The 18652-nt window shown below is 43.4% G+C and overlaps 1 protein-coding gene across 1 annotated transcript in view; it reads left to right on the plus strand.

Moving 5' to 3' along the window:
• The window catches only part of SAMSN1 (SAM domain, SH3 domain and nuclear localization signals 1), a 166781-nt gene that overhangs the window by 76356 nt on the left and 71773 nt on the right, over positions 1–18652 (plus strand). The window lies entirely within an intron of this gene.

Raw genomic sequence — 18652 nt, forward strand, 5'->3', positions numbered from 1 at the left:
TTACATGGATACACAGGCAGGCACTCCAGGCAGCATTGTGGTCAGTGGAGGAGTATTGCAAGTAGGGGCCGCAGACAGGCTATCAAAGGCCTAAAATAACAAACAATAGGCTCATGGCAGTTTTACAGCGGTTACATGGATACACGGGCAGGCAGCTTGGTGGTCAGTGGAGGAGTATTTAAAGTAGGGACCGCAGACAGGCTTCAAAGGCCTAACATAAGAAAATGGGCTGGCTGTAGGCACTTTATAATTGGTTCCAGGGGTACACGGGCAGCAGTGGTCTGGTCAGTGGAGGAGTATTTAAAGTAGGGACCGCAGACAGGCTATCAAAGGCCTAACATAACAAACAATAGGCTCATGGCAGTTTCACAGCGGTTACATGGATACACGGGCAGGCAGCTTGGTGGTCAGTGGAGGAGTATTGCAAGTAGGGGCTGCAGACAGGCTATCAAAGGCCTAAAATAACAAACAGTAGGCAGTCATGGCAGTTTTACATCGGTTACATGGATACACAGGCAGGCACTCCAGGCAGCATTGTGGTCAGTGGAGGAGTATTGCAAGTAGGGGCCGCAGACAGGCTATCAAAGGCCTAAAATAACAAACAATAGGCTCATGGCAGTTTTACAGCGGTTACATGGATACACGGGCAGGCAGCTTGGTGGTCAGTGGAGGAGTATTTAAAGTAGGGACCGCAGACAGGCTTCAAAGGCCTAACATAAGAAAATGGGCTGGCTGTAGGCACTTTATAATTGGTTCCAGGGGTACACGGGCAGCAGTGGTCTGGTCAGTGGAGGAGTATTTAAAGTAGGGACCGCAGACAGGCTATCAAAGGCCTAACATAACAAACAATAGGCTCATGGCAGTTTCACAGCGGTTACATGGATACACGGGCAGGCAGCTTGGTGGTCAGTGGAGGAGTATTGCAAGTAGGGGCTGCAGACAGGCTATCAAAGGCCTAAAATAACAAACAGTAGGCAGTCATGGCAGTTTTACATCGGTTACATGGATACACAGGCAGGCACTCCAGGCAGCATTGTGGTCAGTGGAGGAGTATTGCAAGTAGGGGCCGCAGACAGGCTATCAAAGGCCTAAAATAACAAACAATAGGCTCATGGCAGTTTTACAGCGGTTACATGGATACACGGGCAGGCAGCTTGGTGGTCAGTGGAGGAGTATTTAAAGTAGGGACCGCAGACAGGCTTCAAAGGCCTAACATAAGAAAATGGGCTGGCTGTAGGCACTTTATAATTGGTTCCAGGGGTACACGGGCAGCAGTGGTCTGGTCAGTGGAGGAGTATTTAAAGTAGGGACCGCAGACAGGCTATCAAAGGCCTAACATAACAAACAATAGGCTCATGGCAGTTTCACAGCGGTTACATGGATACACGGGCAGGCAGCTTGGTGGTCAGTGGAGGAGTATTGCAAGTAGGGGCTGCAGACAGGCTATCAAAGGCCTAAAATAACAAACAGTAGGCAGTCATGGCAGTTTTACATCGGTTACATGGATACACAGGCAGGCACTCCAGGCAGCATTGTGGTCAGTGGAGGAGTATTGCAAGTAGGGGCCGCAGACAGGCTATCAAAGGCCTAAAATAACAAACAATAGGCTCATGGCAGTTTTACAGCGGTTACATGGATACACGGGCAGGCAGCTTGGTGGTCAGTGGAGGAGTATTTAAAGTAGGGACCGCAGACAGGCTTCAAAGGCCTAACATAAGAAAATGGGCTGGCTGTAGGCACTTTATAATTGGTTCCAGGGGTACACGGGCAGCAGTGGTCTGGTCAGTGGAGGAGTATTTAAAGTAGGGACCGCAGACAGGCTATCAAAGGCCTAACATAACAAACAATAGGCTCATGGCAGTTTCACAGCGGTTACATGGATACACGGGCAGGCAGCTTGGTGGTCAGTGGAGGAGTATTGCAAGTAGGGGCCGCAGACAGGCTATCAAAGGCCTAAAATAACAAACAATAGGCTCATGGCAGTTTTACAGCGGTTACATGGATACACAGGCAGCTTGGTGGTGAGTGGAGGAGTAGTGCAAGGAGTGTCTGTCCCAGTACTCCCAAAATATAAATAGATGTTAATGTCTCGCAAAACAACCAAAACAAAAAAAAAAGGTGGCATACTTAGGTACAGGGGTGGGCTCATCTACTGAGTTTCTGACATAGTAATTTGGCAGTAACTATTTAATGGTGCCAATATAGGACACAGACACAGACTACTTTAAGTTGCATCATAGATGTCTACAAATTTGTATTGTCAGTGCCAGACATTGAATGATGTCAGCGAATAGACTAAAGATTGGTGGAGCTGTGCGACATAATTTTGCACGTGGTAGAGCACATTTTGAGCTGGGGTAGGGGGGAACTCTCTTGAGGCCGGCGGGACCGCCCCAGGGCCCCTCATGTTACAACGGTGTGTCTGACGTTGGGTGCGCACCACCACCGCCAGAGACACTACATTGTACTATGAGGGACCCAGTAGCAATGCCGTCAACCAAAAGCGAGCACACCCACCTCTTCAGACAAACAGCAGTCTCACGGGTGCTTGCGCCAAGTCGCGATACCACGGCCCCGTGTGGGGAGTTTTGCCATTTAGGGAGGTGTAAACATGTCGTATGCTGTACAATCAGCTGCAGCAAATTAGACATTAGAAAAGTAATTCACAGGCAAGAGCTTTTCATAGGAAAGCTAGGTGTCGGCCGGGCAAGGTGGGGCAAAAGATTTCGAAATCCAGTTGTGGTTCATTTTAATGAATGTTAGATCGTCAACATTTTGGGTAGCCAGACGAGTCCTTTTTTCGGTTAATATTGAACCTGCAGCACTGAATACTCTTTCTGATAGGACACTTGCTGCCGGGCAAGCAAGCTCCTGCAATGCATATTCTGCCAATTCTGGCCAGGTGTCTAATTTGGAGGCCCAGTAATCAAATGGGAATGACGGTTGAGGGAGAACATCGATAAGGGATGAAAAATAGTTAGTAACCATACTGGACAAATGTTGTCTCCTGTCACTTTCAATTGATGCAGCAGTACCTGTCCTGTCTGCGGTCATAGCAAAATCACTCCACAACCTGGTCAGAAAACCCCTCTGTCCAATGCCACTTCTGATGTGTGCACCCCTAACACTCCTAGTCTGCTGCCCCCTGGAGCTCGTGTGAGAACGATCACGTGCGCTGTGTGCTGGGAATGCCTGAAGCAAACGGTCAACAAGAGTTGATTGTTTGGTTGCTAATATTAGTTCCAAGTTCTCATGTGGCATAATATTTTGCAATTTGCCTTTATAGCGTGGATCAAGGAGGCAGGCCAACCAGTAATCGTCATCGTTCATCATTTTCGTAATGCGTGTGTCCCTTTTTAGGATACGTAAGGCATAATCCGCCATGTGGGCCAAAGTTCCAGTTGTCAAATCTCCGGTTGTGATTGGTTGAGGGGCAGTTGCAGGCAAATCTACGTCACTTGTGTCCCTCAAAAAACCAGAACCCGGCCGTGACACGCAACCAAATTCCTGTGCCCCCGGGAAAGGTTCGGCATTAAAAATATACTCATCCCCATCATCCTCCTCGTCCTCCACCTCCTCTTCGCCCGCTACCTCGTCCTGTACACTGCCCTGACCAGACAATGGCTGACTGTCATCAAGGCTTTCCTCTTCCTCTGGTGCAGACGCCTGCTCCTTTATGTGCGTCAAACTTTGCATCAGCAGACGCATTAGGGGGATGCTCATGCTTATTACGGCGTTGTCTGCACTAACCAGCCGTGTGCATTCCTCAAAGCACTGAAGGACTTGACACATGTCTTGTATCTTAGACCACTGCACACCTGACAACTCCATGTCTGCCATCCTACTGCCTGCCCGTGTATCCTCCCACAAATAAATAACAGCACGCCTCTGTTCGCACAGTCTCTGAAGCATGTGCAGTGTTGAGTTCCACCTTGTTGCAACGTCTATGATTAGGCGATGCTGGGGAAGGTTCAAAGACCGCTGATAGGTCTGCATACGGCTGGCGTGTACAGGCGAACGTCGGATATGTGAGCAAAGTGCACGCACTTTGAGGAGCAGGTCGGAGAACCCAGGATAAGTTTTCAATAAGCACTGCACCACCAGGTTTAAGGTGTGAGCCAGGCAAGGAATGTGTTTCAGTTGGGAAAGGGAGATGGCAGCCATGAAATTCCTTCCGTTATCACTCACTACCTTGCCTGCCTCAAGATCTACTGTGCCCAGCCACGACTGCGTTTCTTGTTGCAAGAACTCGGACAGAACTTCCGCGGTGTGTCTATTGTCGCCCAAGCACTTCATAGCCAATACAGCCTGCTGACGCTTGGCAGTAGCTGGCCCATAATGGGACAACTGGTGTGCAACAGTGTCATCTGCCGATGGAGTGGTTGGCAGACTGCGTTCTGTGGAAGAGCTGTAGCTTCTGCAGGAGGACGAGGAGGAGGAGGAGGAGGGGGTGCGAACGCCTACAGCCAACTGTTTCCTAGACCGTGGGCTAGGCACAACTGTCCCTAAATTGATGTCGCCTGTGGACCCTGCATCCACCACATTCACCCAGTGTGCCGTGATGGACACATAACGTCCCTGGCCATGCCTACTGGTCCATGCATCTGTAGTCAGGTGCACCTTTGTACTCACAGATTGCCTGAGTGCATGGACGATGCGCTGTTTAACATGCTGGTGCAGGGCTGGGATGGCTTTTCTGGAAAAAAAGTGTCGACTGGGTAGCTCGTATCGTGGTTCAGCGTACTCCATCAGGGCTTTGAAAGCTTCGCTTTCAACTAACCGGTAGGGCATCATCTCTAACGAGATTAGTCTAGCTATGTGGGCGTTAAAACCCTGTGTACGCGGATGCGAGGATAAGTACTTCCTTTTTCTAACCAGAGTCTCATGTAGGGTGAGCTGGACTGGAGAGCTGGAGATCGTGGAACTTTCGGGTGTGCCGGTGTACATGGCAGACTGAGAGACGGTTGGAGACGGTATTGTTTCCGCCGGTGCCCTAGATGCAATATTTCCTCCTACAAAACTGGTGATTCCCTGACCCTGACTGCTTTTGGCTGGCAAAGAAACCTGCACAGATACTGCCTGTGGTGCGGAAAATGGTGGCCTTACAGTGACGGAAGGGATGTTGCGTTGCTGACTAGCTTCATTGGCCGAGGGTGCTACAACCTTGAGGGACGTTTGGTAGTTAGTCCAGGCTTGAAAATGCATGGTGGTTAAGTGTCTATGCATGCAACTAGTATTTAGACTTTTCAGATTCTGACCTCTGCTTAAGCTAGTTGAACATTTTTGACAGATGACTTTGCGCTGATCAGTTGGATGTTGTTTAAAAAAATGCCAGACTGCACTCTTCCTAGACTCGGATCCCTTTTCAGGGATTGCAGACTGAGCTTTAACCGGATGGCAACGCTGTGCTCCAACAGGTTTTGGCTTTGACACGCGTTTTGGGCCAGATACGGGCCCGGCAGATGTAACCTGTTGCGATGTTGATGCCTGCTGCGGCCCCTCCTCCACCTCCGCTTCTGAACTACTGCCGCCTGCACCCTGTTCCCCCAATGGCTGCCAATCGGGGTCAATAACTGGGTCATCTATTACCTCCTCTTCGAGCTCGTGTGCAACTTCGTCTGTGTCACTGTGTCGGTCGGTGGTATAGCGTTCGTGGCGGGGCAACATAGTCTCATCAGGGTCTGATTGTGGATCTGTACCCTGAGAGGGCAATGTGGTGGTCTGAGTCAAAGGAGCAGCATAGTACTCTGGCTGTGGCTGTGCATCAGTGCACTCCATGTCAGAATATACTTGTAATGGGCATGGCCTGTTAAATGTTTCACTTTCTAAGCCAGGGACGGTATGTGTAAAGAGCTCCATGGAGTGACCCGTTGTGTCGCCTGCTGCATCCTTCTCTCTTGTTGTAGTTTTTGCTGAGGAGGACAAGGAAGCGACTTGTCCCTGACCGTGAACATCCACAAGCGACGCGCTGCTTTTACATTTACCAGTTTCGGAAGAGGAGGCAAAAGAGCTAGAGGCTGAGTCTGCAATGTAAGCCAAAACTTGCTGTTGCTGCTCCGCCTTTAAAAGCGGTTTTCCTACTCCCAGAAAAGAGAGCGTTCGAGGCCTTGTGTAGCCTGACGACGAAACTGGCTCCACAGCTCCAGACTTAGGTGGAATATTTTTATCCCCACGACCACCTGATGCTCCTCTACCACTACCATCATTACCAGCTGACAATGAACGCCCACGACGACCTCTTGCACCAGACTTCCTCATTGTTTTAAAATCTTAACCAAAGTAACTTTATTTGTTGCTGTCAAACAACTTACACGGTGAGCTATAACTTCAGTATGATTTCAATATCCCTTAACAGGTTGGTGAGACCACAAGGAAAATCAGGCACAATGTTACACACTCTGTTTTCTGTGGCACAAAATCACAGAGATGACACACACGCAGGACTGTCACTCAAGCACTAATGTCAATATTAATCTCCCACCTAATTTATTTTTTTTTTTTTCTCAGGGAGACTTTAGAAACCAAATAATATTAAAAAAAAAAAAAAAAAAGGCTTTCTATGGCCCACAATTAGAGAGAGAGAGGTGGCACACCCAGGAGTCAAGACTGGCACACAAGCTGAGAGGGCAATATTACTCTCCCACTGTTTTTTTATGTATTTTTTGTTTTTTCAGGGAGACTTTAGAAACCCAATAATATTTAAAAAAAAAAATAAATAGGCTTTCTATGGCCCACTGAATGAGAGGGAGAGAGGTGGCACACCCAGGAGTCAAGACTGGCACACAAGCTGAAAGGGCAATATTACTCTCCCACTGTTTTTTTAGGTTTTTTTTTTTTTTTCAGGGAGACTTTAGAAACCAAATAATATAAAAAAAAAAAAAAAAAATAGGCTTGCTATAGCCCACTGAATGAGAGATAGCACACACAGCAGTGGCACACAAGCCCTGACTGAGGCCAATATTTTTCTCCCACTGATTGATGTAGTGTTTTTGTGTTGAGGTAGAATTTAGAACACAAATCACGGAAAAAATAAATAGGCTTTCTATGGCCCACTGAATGAAAGGGAGAGAGGTGGCACACCCAGGAGTCAAGACTGGCACACAAGCTGAAAGGGCAATATTACTCTCCCACTGTTTTTTTATGTATTTTTTGTTTTTTCAGGGAGACTTTAGAAACCCAATAATATTTAAAAAAAAAAATAAATAGGCTTTCTATGGCCCACTGAATGAGAGGGAGAGAGGTGGCACACCCAGGAGTCAAGACTGGCACACAAGCTGAAAGGGCAATATTACTCTCCCACTGTTTTTTTAGGTTTTTTTTTTTTTTTTCAGGGAGACTTTAGAAACCCAATAATATTTAAAAAAAAAAATAAATAGGCTTTCTATGGCCCACTGAATGAGAGGGAGAGAGGTGGCACACCCAGGAGTCAAGACTGGCACACAAGCTGAAAGGGCAATATTACTCTCCCACTGTTTTTTTAGGTTTTTTTTTTTTTTTCAGGGAGACTTTAGAAACCCAATAATATTTAAAAAAAAAAATAAATAGGCTTTCTATGGCCCACTGAATGAAAGGGAGAGAGGTGGCACACCCAGGAGTCAAGACTGGCACACAAGCTGAAAGGGCAATATTACTCTCCCACTGTTTTTTTATGTATTTTTTGTTTTTTCAGGGAGACTTTAGAAACCCAATAATATTTTTAAAAAAAAATAAATAGGCTTTCTATGGCCCGCTGAATGAGAGGGAGAGAGGTGGCACACCCAGGAGTCAAGACTGGCACACAAGCTGAAAGGGCAATATTATTCTCCCACTGTTTTTTTAGGTTTTTTTTTTTTTTTCAGGGAGAATTAGAAACCAAATAATATTAAAAAAAAAAAATAAATAGGCTTTCTATGGCCCACTGAATGAGAGGGAGAGAGGTGGCACACCCAGGAGTCAAGACTGGCACACAAGCTGAAAGGGCAATATTACTCTCCCACTGTTTTTTTAGGTTTTTTTTTTTTTTTCAGGGAGACTTTAGAAACCAAATAATATTAAAAAAAAAAAAAAAAAAAAAAAAAATAGGCTTGCTATAGCCCACTGAATGAGAGATAGCACACACAGCAGTGGCACACAAGCCCTGACTGAGGCCAATATTTTTCTCCCACTGATTGATGTAGTGTTTTTGTGTTGAGGTAGAATTTAGAACACAAATCACGGAAAAAATAAATAGGCTTTCTATGGCCCACTGAATGAAAGGGAGAGAGGTGGCACACCCAGGAGTCAAGACTGGCACACAAGCTGAAAGGGCAATATTACTCTCCCACTGTTTTTTTATGTATTTTTTGTTTTTTCAGGGAGACTTTAGAAACCCAATAATATTTTTTAAAAAAAATAAATAGGCTTTCTATGGCCCACTGAATGAGAGGGAGAGAGGTGGCACACCCAGGAGTCAAGACTGGCACACAAGCTGAAAGGGCAATATTACTCTCCCACTGTTTTTTTAGGTTTTTTTTTTTTTTCAGGGAGACTTTAGAAACCAAATAATATTAAAAAAAAAAAAAAAAAATAGGCTTGCTATAGCCCACTGAATGAGAGATAGCACACACAGCAGTGGCACACAAGCCCTGACTGAGGCCAATATTTTTCTCCCACTGATTGATGTAGTGTTTTTGTGTTGAGGTAGATTTTAGAACACAAATCACGGAAAAAATAAATAGGCTTTCTATGGCCCACTCAGTGAGAGATGGCACACACAGGGATGGCACTGTAGCAGAAATGCCAATCTTAATCTCCCACAAAAAAAAAAAAAAAAAAACTGTCCTACAATTACTATCTCCCTGCAGTAATGTAAGCCAGGTATGGCAGGCAGCAATAGGAGTGGACTGATGCACAAATTAAATAAAAAGTGTGGACAAACAAAAAAGATAGCTGTGCAGAAAGGAAGGAACAAGAGGATATGTGCTTTGAAAAAAGCAGTTGGTTTCCACAGTGGCGTACACACAGCAATACAGCTATCACGGAGCCTTCTAGGGCAGCCCAATGAGCTACAGCGCTGAGGGGAAAAAAAAAAAAAAATAGCTTCCACAGTCCCTGCACACCGAAGGTGGTGTTGGACAGTGGAAATCGCTGCAGCACAAGCGGTTTGGTGGTTAGTGGACCCTGCCTAACGCTCTCCCTGCTTCTGACGAAGCGGCAGCAACCTCTCCCTAAGCTCAGATCAGCAGCAGTAAGATGGCGGTCGGCGGGAACGCCCCTTTATAGCCCCTGTGACGCCGCAGACAGCAAGCCAATCACTGCAATGCCCTTCTCTAAGATGGTGGGGACCAGGATCTATGTCATCACGCTGCCCACACTCTGCGTTCACCTTCATTGGCTGAGAAATGGCGCTTTTCGCGTCATTGAAACGCGACTTTGGCGCGAAAGTCGCGTACCGCATGGCCGACAAGCACAGGGGTCGGATCGGGTTTCATGAGACGCCGACTTAGCCAAAAGTCGGCGACTTTTGAAAATGATCGACCCGTTTCGCTCAACCCTAGTGGAGACACGAGGGTCAGTGAGTGCTCTATTCTGCTGGCCTGACTATCTTTAGAAAGACCGCATGGACCAGGGCACATCCCACTGAATGCCCATACTCCCTCCCCATGGGCAGAATACTACGCAGACAACACAGGGTTAACGTAACATACTGCTGTGATACTTTATTGGGTCACCAAGAGTCAACAACATATAGTACAGACCCAGCAAATGCTCAAGATGGTGCAAATGACAAGGGATTAGATCTGAGGCTTCGGGACATTCAGTGCCAACTACCCCAACCAGTAGCACACTGTTTTGGCAGTCACCCACAAAGAGGAGGTTGCGGCAAGCTTAGGATGCTGACTGAATACAGTGAGATATGTAGCCAAGTGACTTTATTGTTCCAACCTGGGTTCTCCAAATGTCGTCATGGGTACAGTGATGGGCAGTGAAACAGATCTATATTACACCAGATGAAGCCATGGTTCCTCACCTTGGCCGATGTCCTGAAGAGGGACACTGGAAACAGGCAGATGCCTTTTAAATTCCACAGCTCTTTATTCAGGGCATTCTTCCTCAGGGTTGGGGGAAGGTGGGAGGAGGTAATCCCTCACCGTACAATTGTTCAATTAACATGCATATTTTGTCCTCCAAGGTTTGTAGTCTAATAAGCTGAAGGGCTGATACAATATGTAATAAGCAGGTATTCAACAAATTAAATAAACACGAAAAAATCCAACTCAATGAACTTGTGAACAAAAGTCTTTATTCACCAAAAGTGCTCGATGCAGGATAAAAGAGAATCAGCAATGTAAGTTACATGATATGCGACATTGACGTGTTTCAGGTGACTGAGCACCCTTAATCATTTGACCCAACAAATTAACTAACATCAATCGTTCACTTAACCTGGGTATTTGTCCTCCAAGGTTAGTATGCTAGTAATCTACAGGGGCTAATACAATAGATAATCAGCAGGCATTCAACAATCAACATACGAGAGTCAACGTACAGGTTCTTATGAACAATGGCTCATGTCCCTTGACCTACTGAACAATACGTCTGGAATAATTAAGAATAAATGCTTTCGTCACAATAGTAATGGCAGACACTATAACAGCTTTTTGTCACGGTTTGTTCTGGATTTCTTTGGCAGTACTTCTAGGGTTAATTTATGTGGCCTCTCTTTGGGTTGGGGAGGGCTATATTTACCCGCCCCTGTGCTGTGCCCGTTGTCAGTTATACATCCAATCTTGGCTGAGCAGCTGACTCCGTGAACACCTGTGTATGTTGCTTATTCCTGGTTGCGTGCTTGTGTATGACCCGGTCTGTTCCCCGTTTTTGCATTTGTCTCCTGATTCGGTACTTCTCATGATACTCCTGGTTTTGATCTCTGCTTTGTCCCCAGACTTCCTGCTCGTTAGTCCTTCTGGTACCTCGTGTCTCTCTCTTGCTTCTGACCCCAGCTTGTCTCTTACCACACTATTAGTCTCTCCCCTTGGCTACCGCGCTGTCCGCTGGTCTGACTTCGGCTCGCCTGACATTTCTCTCGGCTTCCCCGGCTCATGTGATCATCCCTGGGAGTTCAGGATGACTGGAAGCTTTAATAACAATAATTGGCCTTGTGTGTTATAAAGAATCTAGCGCTAGAAAATGTATAACTGGTGAAGAAAAGTTAAACTTGATGGGCTCATTTTTTCAACCTATGCCATATGAGGCTTTTTGCAAAACAAAACCGAAAGAAATGAACTGGAGTATAAGTTGGTATACATGCAATGTGTAGGCGCATGTTCACAGTGGCGATTAAACAGATAAAACCTAAAATAGAAACTTTATGAACATATACCCTCTGTAAGTAAAAAACAATAGTGCATATAAATAACAAGGAGACTTAGTAAATACTATTTTGGATTTTAAAAAATTTGTAAACGTCATCTAGTATTAAAGTCTTATCATGTGTCAAAAATTACCTAAATTTGAATAAGGGCCAAGCAGATGCGGGGGCCGACTGTGGACCCAATCAATGGAAGCAATACAAACGTAATGTCCAGCTCAAAATTAGGGAGGCCGCACCCTTGGATTCTCTGAGTGAGATTTTTTGAAAATCAAAAACAGTGTTTATATGCACTATTGCTTTTTACTTACATATTACAGGGTATACAGTATGTTCATTTTGTTTTTGTTTTACATAATGAGTTGCATTTTTCAATGACTCCATTCATTTTGCCATATAATGTACTGAAAAACAGTTACACAATTCCAAGTGAGGTAAGAAAATGAAAAACAGTGCAATTTTGCCAATGGTCACTGTATTTTGCATTTTTGGACTCCATTGTGAAGCAAAAATGACTAACGTAGCCAAAAAATTAAAATATAGAAATATTATTCTTCAGCCCATTATGATTACGGCAATACCTAACTTACAAAGATATATTATATGTCTTTAGTTGTTAAAAAAAATTAAGAACTTTGTAAAAAAAAAGTTGTGTCATCATTTTCTGAGGCTTATACTTTTTTATTCTTCCATCAATAGATCTGTGTGTGTGAGGGTGGAGGGGATTGTCAAATGTCTGTCAAGCTGACTTCTTTATTGATACCATTTTGGGTACATATGACATTTTTATTCCATCTTGCATTTTTGGAAGGAAGAGTGTCAAGCAATAAATGACAATTCTACTGCTCTTCTTCTGGGATAAATATTGACATATTCTATTAGATATTCTATTAGTTCACACAGTTAGACATGCAGCAATTCCAAATATGTTGTTTTTTTACATTTCACTATTTATGTTTGATAAAAAGGGGTAATTTAAACTTTTAGATTTTGGGGAGTTTCGGTTTTTAAAAATACAGTTACGTCCATATATATTTGGACAGAGACAACATTTTTCTAATTCTGGTTATAGACAATGTCCGGAGGACAGAGAATGAACTTCAATCCAATATTGCGGCCAGCATGCAGCCAGCGGGTAAGGAAAGGGTGAATCAAACACCTGAAAACCCCGCCCATATGACCCAAAACCGGTCCCGCCAAATTCAGGTGACAGGTTCCCTTTAAGGATGGCTTGTTTCACCTGCATGGAGAGCTCCTTTGACCGCATGTTTACTTCACAGCAAAACCTTCCAAATGCAAGCACCACACCTCAAATCAACTCCAGGCCTTTTATCTGCTTAATTGAGAATGACATAACGAAGGGATTGCCCACACCTGTCCATGAAATAGCCTTGGAGTCGATTGTCCAATTACTTTTGGTCCCTTTAAAAACAGAGTGGCACATGTTAAGGAGCTGAAACTCCTAAACCCTTCATCCAATTTTAATGTGGATACCCTCAAATGAAAGCTGAAAGTCTGAACTTCAGCTGCATCTGAATTGTTTTGTGTAAAATTCATTGTGGTAATGTCTATAACCAAAATTAGAAAAATGTTGTCTCTGTCCAAATATATATGGACGTAACTGTATATTTTTTTAAATTTTTTTATCAGTTACGCATAGGTGATTTGAACCTATAATTGCTGGATCGCCCATACAGTACACTGCAATACCATAGTATTGCAGTGCAATGTGAAACTGAAACTCTCCTATGAAGCCCAGCTATGGGCTAGGCTTCATAGCAGTTCTAACATGGCAGACAGTGATGCCTTCAATAGGTTCCCAGCTGCAATGGCAGCCCATCGGCATCCTGACGAGCATCTAATGTGACCTCCCAAAAAGGTACGGAAGGTACTGGGACCTAGAACTGGTATCTTTATATCCATTGGAAGAAGTAATGATCTTATCCCAGTGGCTTTATTCATTCTCTATGGTACTGCTGGAGTGCTGTACTTTCTCCTGCAGCCCTGTAGAGAATGAAATGCTTGGCGGTTGCGCATGCGCACTGACGCTCCATTCTAACAGGGATAAAAGTGTGCAATCTGGGAAGCAGTGGGTGTTCTATTGGTCATGGAGGTTTCCAGAGGTTGGACTCCCCCCAATCTGGAAGTTATCACCTATTCCATGGATAGCAGATCACTTCTTTCAACCAGAACACACCTTTCATTTTAGAATATTAGGAAGTTACATTAATTTACCATTATACATTTTAAAACAACCATTTCTGCTGGAAAGCCCCTTCCTAAAATAATACAAAACCCCAGAAAAGTAAGGGGTATCATTAATTTTCAGAGAAGGATATTTATTAAAGCTCGAAAATGCTTGGTAAAGATTATACCCAAGCAGGATAATGCACTAATATTACACGCATAAAAGATAGTAAAATGTTTTAGACTTTTACATGATCTGCTCTTGTGTTCTGAAGAAATGATAATAGGAACCTCTAAAACTGTACAAGAGAAATGATTATCGAGGGGAGAAGATGATAAATTTCCTTTACGATAGCGATAAGCGCTCAGTGACAGGAAATGTGGCCAACGAGGCTCCGGCTGCTGAGAAACCATCAGATGCTTCCTCGTCTGCGACTTTCTGTTTCCACTACACTGGTTTATTGCTTTCATAGAATCCTGTAATATCAATGGCGTCATTATAGAATCTGGATATTTTTGCAAGGTCATAGGAAATATGAGTCATTATTTGGTAAGTAATCAGTCGATGTAACTGGTGACTGAGAAGTCAAATAAAGTGGCTTAAAGAGGTCCTCCACCCAGAGACATGGAAAGTGCCCACACATTTCTCATAGGCACCCTATCACTAGGTTTGCCTCCAGGTTCCTCCTAAGATCTAACAATATGCAGAGAACAGAGCTGCGCTGTTCTGCACAAACTGAAGTTTAGCCAGATATTCTAATTATTGACCTCGGTGCACCCTTGTTGTGGCCAAGATCCTTAGTGTACTGTTCCGTCCACTCGCTTTGCACGTCCCTGTCTTCCACTGGTGATTGACGAGCACTGACTTTCCTGAGCTTTCACTGCAGACTGTGTTTGCTTCTGGCAAGCCAGCGATATCAATCACCAGTGAGAGAGGTGGGCCATGCAAAAGAAGAGGGCAGTACGATGCTCTTGGCCACACCAATGGTGCACTGAGCACCCTAATTAGCATATTTGGTTAAACTTCAGATTTTGTATAATAGAGGCAAGATTAGAAGACAAAAGGTGCTGTATCCCCTCTATGCTTTATTTATACTGTCAATTTGAGCTAACGGACTTCTTTTAAGATTGTTTTAGAAATCAGTACGGAATTTCGGATCCGTAATATTGCTAATTTGTGCCATCATTAAACACCATTCATTCATTCTATTGGCGTTTGTGTAGAATCTGGACCTTACGTGGTACCTGCTTCTGGCTCAGCGACGTAGATGAGGCCTTTTCTGGGAGATGATTCATGCCAGGCACGTGCGAGCTCGGGAACTTCTCTATGAACTGATGAAGCAGGAGGAAATATGTGTGCTCGTTTCACAGCTTCTATATTCTGCTGTTTGGTTAGAACAGTTTTGATGTTCCCATTCATGTTTTGCTAGCAGAAAATCAATATTTCTCATTGTTACTTTGCTGAAGGTTTGTAGGATTTGTATATATTAATTTATCCTTGAAAGAAAAAAAGAAGGAAAAAAATGTTCTTTATCTTATGCTCATCTGTCACCTTCGCTTTTAAAGAGGACATTTTGGCTCTGTTTAGTGAATGCTTGTAATCCTTATGAAATAATAATTCTGTTGCACCTCTTCATAATACTGTGTATTGGTCCGTTCCACTGTAACTCTACATACTGAAAAATTGACAACCGGGTGTAAAAAATTTTCCTTGGAAATATATTGAAAAATTGACAACCGGGTGTAAAAAAAATTCTAGTCAACAGGGTGTCCATCACCTCTGACCAGTCTAATACCTCCTGCACTGATCAGATCATATCGGATGGTGTAAATACAATCATTTAGGCAAGAGGAATGTTTAACGAGTTTCTACATTTTTTTTAAAGGCTCAGAATGGATTGAAACATAAAATAAAGAATACTCAGCCCACCGATCGCCCGCTGTATTGCATTTCATAGCTAAATAATATTCGCTTATCAAGTCCAACCACAGACTCGGCTTCATAGGAGGACGAAGGTGACAGTCATGGTAATCAGTTGGCTCCCTGCAATCGCATCGTGGGTGGCCAAAGGGAGCACAGGCAGGCATCGGCAATTGCATCATTTTAATGCCGCTTTTAGAGATTGACAGTGCCATTTAAATGGTTAAACTGCAGCATTCAGAGCACGATCCGGATGCTGTTGTTACAGGCAGATGCTGGTTATGTAAAACAGCTGGAATCTACCAGGTATGGCGTCATCTCCTGGGCCAACTTTATACTTACCCTGTGACCACGTGATGGAAATTAACGTCATGTGGTTGTGAGGGAATTAAAGGAGTTTTCCATGCTTACTTTATTGATGAGTTATCAGATTTTTAGGATATTTGTTTTAAGCTCTAGTAGAAGCTGGGTGTAAGTAGAGAATAGAGTCAAACAGCACCATGTAATTCATAATGTAGTGGCCCCACTTGGGTATTTGAATTAGCACCTATTGAAGTAAATAAGATCTGAGCTGCAGTACTGGGATTTGCCACTGTACAATGAATGGAGCTGTACTGTCTTTAAAGGGAACCTGTTACCAGAATAAAACACTATTATCCTGCAGATATGGGGTTAATCCTGCCACACCATGACCAGACCACTTATTACCACCACATAGTGACCGAATAATACCACATATTAGGAACAAATACAACCACATGATGACCAGATCACATATAACCACCATATAGTGACCAAATAATACCAAATACAATGAACAAATACCACCACACCATGACCAGATCACATAGTGCCACATAGTGACCAAATAATGCCACATGCATGGGACAAATAATGCCACACTATAACCAGATCAAATATTACCACCACATACCACCCGAATACTACAATACTGATCATTAATAAAAAAAAACCCACAATACTAATATTACCATACGTGCCATTATACACAGGAGCTCTGTACATAGTATACAGTGTATAGTGTAAGTGGACAGGTAATACTCACCAGTGACATTATACACAGGAGCTCTGTATATAGTGTACAGGTAATGCAGTGACTCATCAGTGACATTATACATAATAATTCTGTATAAAGTGTATAGTGTAAGTGTACAGATAAGATCGCTAAGTCATCTGGGTAATTTCGCAATGCATCCTGGGAACGGAAGATGGCGGCCGGCGCCAGCGGCTTGGCGGAGCTTCTGTGGATCCCAAGCATCGGCAACCACTTCCTGGATCCAGGCGCCAACGGAAGGTGAGTATATAACTATTTTTTATTTTAATTCTTTTTTTTTTAACAGGGATATCATGCCCACATTGCTATATACGTGGGCTGCGCAATATACAACGTGGGCTGCGGAATATACAACGTGGGCTGCGCAATATACTACGTGGGCTGCGCAATATACTATGTTGGCTGCGCAATGTACAACGTGGGCTGCACAATGTACAACGTGGGTTGCGCAATGTACTACGTGGGCTGCGCAATGTACTACGTGGGCTGCGCAATGTACTACGTGGGCTGCGCAATGTACTACGTGGGCTGCGCAATATACAACGTGGGCTGCGCAATATACTACGTACGCTGCACAATGTACTACGTGGGCTGCGCAATGTACTACGTGGGCTGCGCAATGTACTACATAGGCTGTGCTATATACACGTGGGTTGCGCAATGTACAACGTGGTCTGCGCAATGTACTGCATGGTCTGCGCAATGTACTGCGTGGGCTGCGCAATGTACTGCGTGGGCTGCGCAATATACTACGAGGGCTGTGCTATACACTACGCATACATATTCTAGAATACCCGATGCGCTAGAATCGGGCCACCATCTAGTTATACATAGTAGTTCTATATAAAGTGTATAGTGTAAGTGTACAGATAATACAAAGACTCACCAGCGACATTATACACAGGATCTCTGTATATCTCTGTATATAGTATATAGTGTATAGTGCACAGGTAATACAGTGACTCATCTTTTGTAACTTTGAAGGCCTTGAAGCGGCTAAAAGAAGTGACCGTTCTATTCACCATATGGCTTCCACTTGGAAGCCGTCATTAATATACGGAATAAAAAAAATATATATATATGCCGGCAATATGAGGGTAAACCGATGTTTTCCTGAACCATGTTTAAAAACTGTGCAGGTACACCAGTGTCTAAAAGACACCATGTGAACATACCCTAACACATATTAGAAGGTTAAATAAAATATATATTGATATCTTAGGGGCCCTGGCAATGTGACATGGTGCCCGCCATCTCTTTCAGGCAAATTTGTGTTTCAAAATTCAAATATTGCTCCTTCCCCTCAGAGCTCTGCAGTTTGTCCAAACAGAACCTTTTGACTACATATGGGGTATTGCTGCGCTTGTAAGAAAGTGGGTAACAAACCGTGTGGTTCACTTTTTAGTGTTACCTATTGCAAAAGTGAAAAAATTGGGGCTAAAGCAACATTTTAGAGGTAACAATTTTTTTTTCATTCCCTTTGCATTAATTCCTGTGTAACATTTAAAGAGTTAAAAAAAAAATTCCCGACAACAGTTCTGAAGTATTTGAGGGGTGCAGTTTTTAAAATCGCATTACTTTTGGGGAGTTTCCAATATATAGGCCCTGCAAAGTCCATTTAAATCTGAATAGGTCCCTAAAAAAACAGGTTTTGTAAATTTGATGAAAAAATGAGAAATTGCTGCTAAACTTTTAACCTTTCTAACAAAAGAAAATTATGTTTCAAAAATAATGCAGACATATGTGAAATGTTATTTATTAATTATTTTGTATGGTATAACTATTTTATTTAAGGGCATACAAATATTAAAGTTTGAAAATTGCAAAATTTTCAAATTTTTAATTTTTTTTACTATATTTTTATAAATATACACAAATCATATCCACCAAAATTTACCACTAACATGAAGTACGACATGTCACGAAAAAACAGTCTCAGAATCAGAAGGATACGTTGAAGTGTTCCAGAGTTATTACCACATATACTAACACTGGTCAGAGTTCTAAAATTTGGCCTGGTCATGAAGGTCAAAATCGTCTGTCACTAAGGGGTTAAATGAAAGGAGGAGTTACTAGTGTGAGGCATGTAATGACTGACAGTCTGCTCTGCTGATCTACATGCCTCACACTGGTAATGCCT

Source organism: Ranitomeya variabilis, chromosome 3, assembly GCF_051348905.1.
Source record: "Ranitomeya variabilis isolate aRanVar5 chromosome 3, aRanVar5.hap1, whole genome shotgun sequence".
In the NCBI taxonomy this organism is placed as follows: Eukaryota; Metazoa; Chordata; class Amphibia; order Anura; family Dendrobatidae; genus Ranitomeya; species Ranitomeya variabilis.